Source organism: Hirundo rustica, chromosome 1 (assembly GCF_015227805.2).
Source record: "Hirundo rustica isolate bHirRus1 chromosome 1, bHirRus1.pri.v3, whole genome shotgun sequence".
Lineage (NCBI taxonomy): Eukaryota > Metazoa > Chordata > Aves > Passeriformes > Hirundinidae > Hirundo > Hirundo rustica.
The window spans coordinates 8250303-8258059 of record NC_053450.1 but is presented as its reverse complement, the minus strand read 5'-3'; the positions used below and the strand labels follow the sequence as shown (position 1 = coordinate 8258059).

Here is a 7757-nt window from a genome sequence, read left to right as displayed (position 1 = left end):
TCATATTTGTATTCGTGAACTAAAGCAAGAAACTTTCTTGCATAAGAAAATTCCCACAACTAGCTGGCCATCTCCAGCAGCAGCATTGCAAGACACTAATGTGTGAGTTGTAACACATCCCACTTGCACAGGGACATTTATTTAGTGATGCAACAAACACAATCTGGAACTCACTGAGTCATCTCATTAAAACCTGTGTTGTTGCTTTTACAAGTTGACTAGTCAGACTAGACCTCCACTTCAAAGAAAGAGCATTTTAAATCCTAAATTGCAACAAATTACACTTACCACAACGTAAGATATTGTAAGGGTATCTGCTAGGGGCTGACACTTAGGGAAAGCGAATGTTATGTTTGTCATTAGGGTGATATTGCAAGCGTCACTTATTGACTGAGCACTCTTACCAAGAAATAATTTGATTCAAGGAAATTTTCCTATTAATTTCTGTTGTAAATCAACCATATGGATCAATGATTGTCTAATTCAGCTCTACTTAAGCAATACAGCTGCTTAATCCTCTGGGCTGGTGGGTAAATATGGATTGGACTGTCCAAAACACAAGACAAACAAAATTTTAGTTTATTTATAAAACAAAAAAATGAGGTGCAAAGCTGGTAACTGAACAGAATGACAAAAAGAGTTTGTTCTTTAATTATTTCCTAAGCAAATGAAGAGTTATCTGAAGAGTCCAGGCCCTTGCAGCATGCAGACTTGGAGGGACTTCTATCCGTCTGCTGACTTGGATCTGCAAGACAAATTCAGGCACTCTTGAGACTCTGCTATGTCTTTGCCATCAGCTGTCCTCTCTAAAATGCCTTGCAAGAGAACATTAGACAATCCAGGTGTTTTAATCACATTGGCTTGAGATTTTGCAAATGAATGTAAAATAGACAAAATTAAAAACTAAACCTTGTATAAAAAAACAAGAAATGACCAATAGATTTTCCACAGTAGTGATAGTAACATAGAGTACCCGAACATATACTTATGTGATCACTGAACTCCAGTTAGAGCTATTATTTAATTCAACCACTCTGAGGATATAGAAAACATAATTATGAAAAGTTGTTAGATAAGAGGACAACATGATGTAGCAGCATGTTCTTGCAGCCCAGGAATCCAACTTTGTCTTGGGCTGCTTCAAAACCCACAGGGACAGCAGGTTGAGGAATATATAATATATATTCTTCCACTATATTCTGCTCTTATGAGACCCCACCTGGAGGCCTGCATTCTACTCTAGGGCTTACAGCATAAAAAGAACATGTACCTGTTGGAGTGTGTCCAGAGGGTCACAAAGATGATCAGAGGACTGAAACAGTTCTCCTAAGGAAGCAGGCTGAGAGACATTCAGATGGCAAAGATACTGATTCTAATTAGCTTCATACTGTAAGAAAACTTGTGATTTCATGTCTGTCTATTGGTGGGGTAACACTGAAAAATGCTTTATCAAACTTGTTTATCTTCAGATGGCACAGTCCACCAAGCCCACCTAGAAAACCCCTGTCATTACACATGTGATTATGCTCATACTGGTTTTGCTGAGTTAAAATTAAATGTGCTCATGGATATATATATATATGTACTACAATTCACTGCATACATATCCTGATCAATAAATCAAAGTTTTTGTTTTGAATGGATGAGCAGCTGCAGATTGGAGGTAGATGGTACAGACTAGAGTTTAAACAAAAATACAGGGCTATTCTGAATATTTCAGAAAGTAGTTAGGGACACTGGGATACTTTGCTATCTAAATGTTTATAAACTCAGTGTAAAAAATAGGCTTTGCTGAGAACTGTAATCGAAAACCCTACTTATTTCCTAGATTCAGATTTCAGATTCACTAGACATTACTGGTATTAAAAGCATAAGAAATGCATGAATTGTAGTAGGATTGTACTGCTCTGATATCTTGTGCCAAACTGCACAAGTTTGGGGAAGTTTATGAGAAACTTGCAGCAGCTGAATGTATGGCATAATAGCCCAATGATCAGATTACCATTCAAAGATTAACTCAGGGCTGGAAGCAAGAGATTTACTTCTCTCTAAGTCTGTGCTGTAATTTGTTTTTTATAGACAAAATTGTTACCAGTCCTTTTCTAAATCCTCTTTACTTCCAGCCTAAAACTGCCTCCTGCATCAAAGGATTCTATCAGATAATTACAATATGAAATGGAACGTATTCCATCTTTGCAATTTTCAGTTCATCACATTTCTACTTCATTTAACACCCTCACATATGTTTGCTATGAAAAAAGGGAAACAGAATTCTTTGTCCGACCTTTTCCAGATTATACAATATGCGTACATTTTGTCTTATGACTTAATTTACTTATTTCCTTTCCGTAGTAAATGACTCTCTGGTTTTCACTTCTTCTTTAGCTTGATATTTATTCCAGGTTATTGGACCTTTGTCAGCACTTCTCAGATCCCCTAGCTGTACTACAGTATCCTCCTTAAGATGAAATGAAGAACAACATACTCCATTCAAAATGAGGTCACTTATTACATAACAAAGTAATGATATTGTCATTCTTTGCTTTCATTTGAATGATTCATTTTATTTGTTTTTTTTTTTTTCTGAATATGAAACTAAAACAAGGATCTCTACTGAATTTTGGTGTCAATTTAGTATATAACTTGGCAAATTTTATTACTGTATTATGCACTGCTTTACATTTAGCAACAGTTGGTTATATCCAGCATTTTCTTGATTGCTAAAAAAGCTTATTTGAATTTTTGTGTTTTCTCTCAATCATCTCTAGGCTTGACTAACCTGTCTATTTTGTGTCACCTATGAATCATTCTGTGTTCTTACTAAATAATTCTAAATGAAAGGTTTTCATATTACTTAATGTAAAGTGCAAGTACAAAATGCTACATTTGGTTAGATAATCACTACATTAAAGTTTGATTCATCCCTTGTGTAATTTCAGTGACACAGTTAGGATTTTACCTAGGAAGCTTCTAGCCCAGCTGCAACGTTACATGTATTTGTGCAGAAAAAATATTAGTAACTGACTTGGATCCTGATTCAGGATGCCATTTGATGTAAAACCAGAGATACTAGTAACTGACTCAGATCCCAATGAAAGGTGCCATTTGAAGTTAATGGCTTCTGAATATTTTCAAATGTTATATTGAACAAACACAAAATGATTCAGAACTGCTTTGAGCTGCTCGTCCCATGCATCCCTTCCCTGTTCCTCCCTAATCCAGACTGCCATGTTCTTAAAAATGGTGCTATTGGGACAGAGAGTTAAAACTACGTATGTCAGAAACAAAAGACAACCAACAACTGTACTTACACTTTGAGGATTGCAGACAAAAGTAATGTAAGAATTTTAATAAACATGTGAGAGCAAAAGAACAGAACTCCAGACTTCTACTGAAATCATTGACAGGATTACTTCAACAGGTTTTACATTGTGTATACACTGTTGAAGTGCCTCTGTGTTCATTTTTTTGTACTAGTGTATAGTTCCTTTGAGAGATGACACAAATGTAGTGGAATTAATGTTTTGTAAAAGATCAGGTCTTAATCTTGGGATTGGAAAGCACTTGGAGATTATTTACTGCAAATCAGCATCATAAAACTGCATCACTTCACATGGTATTCACATCATTCAATGTAATTATGAGCAACAACTGAATGCTTGCTAATGTCCTTAGGATGCAAATTGGAGGCTGTCTTTGTTTGGAAAGACAGGTGTCTGCTAGGGAAAGCTGGAACTTCCCTTGCAATAGAAAATGTAAGCCCCTCCCTCCAAATTATTATAATTTTGCAATTAGGGGCTTTCAGGCAAAAATATGGGAATAGGAATAATAGTTCTTTACTTGGAATATTAAAAATACAAATGTAGTAGTAAAAACAAAACAAAACAAAAAAAAAAAAAAAAACCCAACCAAAAACACAAACAAAAAAACCACCCAAGCAAACAAATAAACTACAAATCCTAGAAACACTGACAGAGTCAGAATACAACCTGACACCTTGGTGGTCAGGGTGTTGGTAGCAGTCCAAATAACTCCTCCTGGAGGAACAGATGTAGTTCTTCTGGAGTAGAGATGGTCCTGTAGAAGGGTCCAGTGGAAAACAGGCTGTCCTGATGTTCTGAATCTCAGATTTTATCCAAGTAGGAATGCTTGGCTCCGCCCACTGGGTGGAACATCTCACAATGGGATGATGGAATTTTATCAGTCATGTGGTGAGCCTTAATGGCCCATTAACAGAAGATAACCCCTGGAGGGAGGATGGGAAACACTGCCCCACCTGGTTTTAACAGGTGGCCCATTAACCCACCCCCTCTCTCCCCAGAGTTAAAGAAAAACACCTCCTCGACCGGTTCCAACTGATTGGGAATAGAATACATCTTGCAATGCTAACCAAGACAGAGGCCTTTATTATTCAGGTAGAACAGCTTTATTAATAAAGACATAACATTAAATAACTTTCAGCCTCCAAAGTGATCATATGTCAGAATTGAGACACTCAGACTTGCTTAGAAGAGACTTTTGCCTACCATGAAGTTTTGTTTGGGTTTGGTTTTTTTTGTTTGTTTGTTTTGTTTTTTTGTTTTGTTTTGTTTGTTTCTTTGTTTTTAATCAGATGGCAGTAAATTAATTGTATCTTAGAGGATTTGAAGACTTCATATCTGGAAATGCTTAATATCAGGTACAAAATCCTCTTGACATAGCAGTTACAATAAAGAGGATACTCCTGAACTCCAGCTCCAAGCCAGATCATATCCTTACTTTATCAAAACTTCTGTCTGCCAGGTTTTGACACAGATATCAGAATGCAACTGAAGAGTGTGTGCAGTACAAAGAACTTTTTTTTTTTTTCAGGCTGCATCTCCTAACTTTTTCTACTATTTCTATTATTTCTCTTGTTCAAATGATGACAGTTTCTCCCTTACCTGCAGACTGGTCCCAGCTCTTTATTTGAAAATGCCCAAAGGAGGAGCTACAAGTGGTAGCTCTCCTGCCTCTGTGACTTTGTCAGGGAGCAGATCCAGCTGGCGCTTGGCACATCCCTGCCTCCTCCAGTCTGTGGTTTCTCAAGTGTCCTGTTTACACCAAGGCCAAGAGCACAAAGACGTAATAGGAGCTACCTCTGCTGGATGTCCTCCTCAAGTCCAAGTGCTACTTCTAGGACTGTTCTGATTCTAGACAGAGTAGGGACAGCAAAGACAGAGAACAAGTCCTCTTCTAACAGTTGAGGATCCAAGTACCTTGTCATGGTCACGGTGACAGAACTTCAACTGCCTGTTGATCTTTTTAGAAAGAATTATAAATCCTTGCAGACCCCTGAAGACAGAACCACTGTGGTTTATGCAACTAATCTCTCTACAATATATCAAATACTTAACACCAAATGCTGCTAACTGAAACAAACAGATCACTGCTCTTTCTCTCAATCAGTCCCCTGTTCAAAGATAAGCTGCTGCATTCTTATGCTCCTAGACTTGAAACTCCCAGTGTCTGAACAAACAATCAAGGGAAAAAACAGCTTAATAATTGGTCTGGACAATGCACAGGTTGTGGGGAGTGGACCAGTTTTCTTTTGGCAATGAGTGCCAATAACATTTAAATCTAGATTTCTTTTATATTATGAAATACTAAATAATTAAGGTTTATTCCTAGGGAAGCTGCAATAAGAATAGTCATAATAAATTTGTATCTCTAACAGTAGTCATCTAAACGAACACAGGCTCCCTTGATAGAAGCAGAGATCTATTTGTCTATTCCTGAAGGAGGATTTGTTAATTTTATTTATATCCCCTGCTAATCTATTAGCTACAGGGAGATCATAGAATCTTAAATTGGGAGAGGAAATCCCATATTGGTATTCTGTGCTTGTATCAGAACACACCCATTTCAGAATTTCTGGAGAACTTATAGAGAAGATCTAAAATAATAATAAAATTATATGTATCACTTGGAATAGCTGCAGTTTCTGTAAAAAGCTTTTAATGTATTATTGCAAGAAAATTTAGCTACATTGGAAAAGACGGGGATCTGAATTTTAGATTTCTTAAGAACTTAAAGGAAGGCAATAGAGGGTCATGTTGAAGCATCAGGATAAAGGGAGTCTGAACACAGAATCAACACCACTGAGTACCTCAATAACAACTTCATTTATAATATAGTCAATAGAAAAGAGTAAGTAATGCTGAGAAGGTCAAAATGAGAGACATTGTCAATAGTGTAAGTTAACAATTTCATGAAATTAATTGATCTAAAGAAATAGTGTAATAGCAATTGGATCAAGTTCAATAGTAACAAATGCAAGATGTGTTATTTGAGGACTATTGAATCTCCAACTACGAGCTAAACAAGGTTAGGTGAAAATTACCAAGGAGAAAAAAAAATCAAATGTATTTTATAGCAAAACACAACATGATAATGTTTGACATTTTTCTAGTATCTTCATCTGAAATATCTGTTTCATTACATGTCACACATTTAAGAGCATAAAATACCATGAAATCAAGAAACCCATCAACTTTTTTGTTGTTGTTGGAGAGTGTTAGAGAGCAGATGTACTGAACATTCAGATCACACTGAGCTGGGTCTACCAGTCAAGCAAAAGGAGAAGGAAAGGACATGTTTTAGCTGGAGCTTTATGAAGACTTACGGCTTATGGCAGTAAAATTCCCTGAAGTTGTTTTCTGTAGTATATTTCAGATACATTCCGAGGTGGATCTGACCTCTACAGGCTGATGATGCTTCCACTTAGCAGCTGGTTGGCTCATCATTCTCAGTCTCTTGAGCATAAGGGGAAGACTTTACCGTTGCAGAGAAAGGTTTTTAATCAAGATGTGCCATCATCCATCTTCATCTTTAATATGCTGGATCTGTCTTGACTTACGAAGAACCTTAATGACAAAAAAAAAAAAAAAAAAAAAAAGGTTTCATCAGAATAGAATAGAGGACACTTTCTCTTTCATAAGATTGTCTATCAAAAGAAATGGATGATCAGAAATGTTTAAAAAATCAGTGATTTATTTGCTAGTACCTGCTTTCAAACACATATCAGAAAGGCTTTATGCTTCTCCTCCAGTAAGAGTGATCACACTGATTGCCAGTGTTGGTTTAAGTAATGAAGTTCTTGGCCATACAACCTTTTTACTCCCCTTGTTATGGGAAGGAAGAACAGGGATGGAGGGAGGGAGGCAGCTGTAACATTCTAAAAATAATCAGAGATGTCAGACATACAAACGGTCAGCCGAAGAGAAGGGATTTCCATGGATAAGATCTTAGTCCTGCTTGAGAAAAGTGGCAAAATTTGTCAGTTCGGAATCCATTTTCAAATACTGTCATATTTTGCATAAGTTGTAGAAGTCTGCTCAGACTGGATGAACAAGTTCCCCTGAGCATTTTTAAATATCCAACATACCAATGCTCTTAGGATCCTATGACAAACACAGCTAGAAAGCCCTTTCCCTCCTTCTGAAAATATTAATCATTAACTTAAAACAAAATTTGCAGTCATCTAGGGGTATGAGATTTGTCTGAACTTGTGGAGTGTCAAAGTGGCTGAAGCCTTCTGTATCTATAACTCCCACCAGCAGCACAATGTGAGCACAGCAAGGGAGGCATTTTTGCATCAGTCCATGAAGCCATGTGCCACCACTGGAGGCTGTTGAAGACAGAAATGCTTTAACAGTTTCTTTATGGAGTAGTGAAAATAAACTTGTAAATAACTTCCTCCAGAGTATGCCTCTGTAGAATTCATGTCTTATTGATGG

The 7757-nt window shown here is 36.9% G+C and overlaps 1 long non-coding RNA gene across 4 annotated transcripts in view; it reads right to left on the bottom strand.

Moving 5' to 3' along the window:
- Positions 1-4526: 4526 nt before the first annotated feature.
- The window catches only part of LOC120754684 (uncharacterized), a 90976-nt gene continuing 87745 nt past the window's right edge, over positions 4527-7757 (bottom strand). For all 4 annotated transcript variants that reach the window (XR_009208035.1, XR_005701522.2, XR_005701523.2 and 1 more), the window contains one exon: positions 4527-6884. This is a non-coding gene — a long non-coding RNA (uncharacterized LOC120754684). The remainder of the gene's footprint in view (positions 6885-7757) is intronic.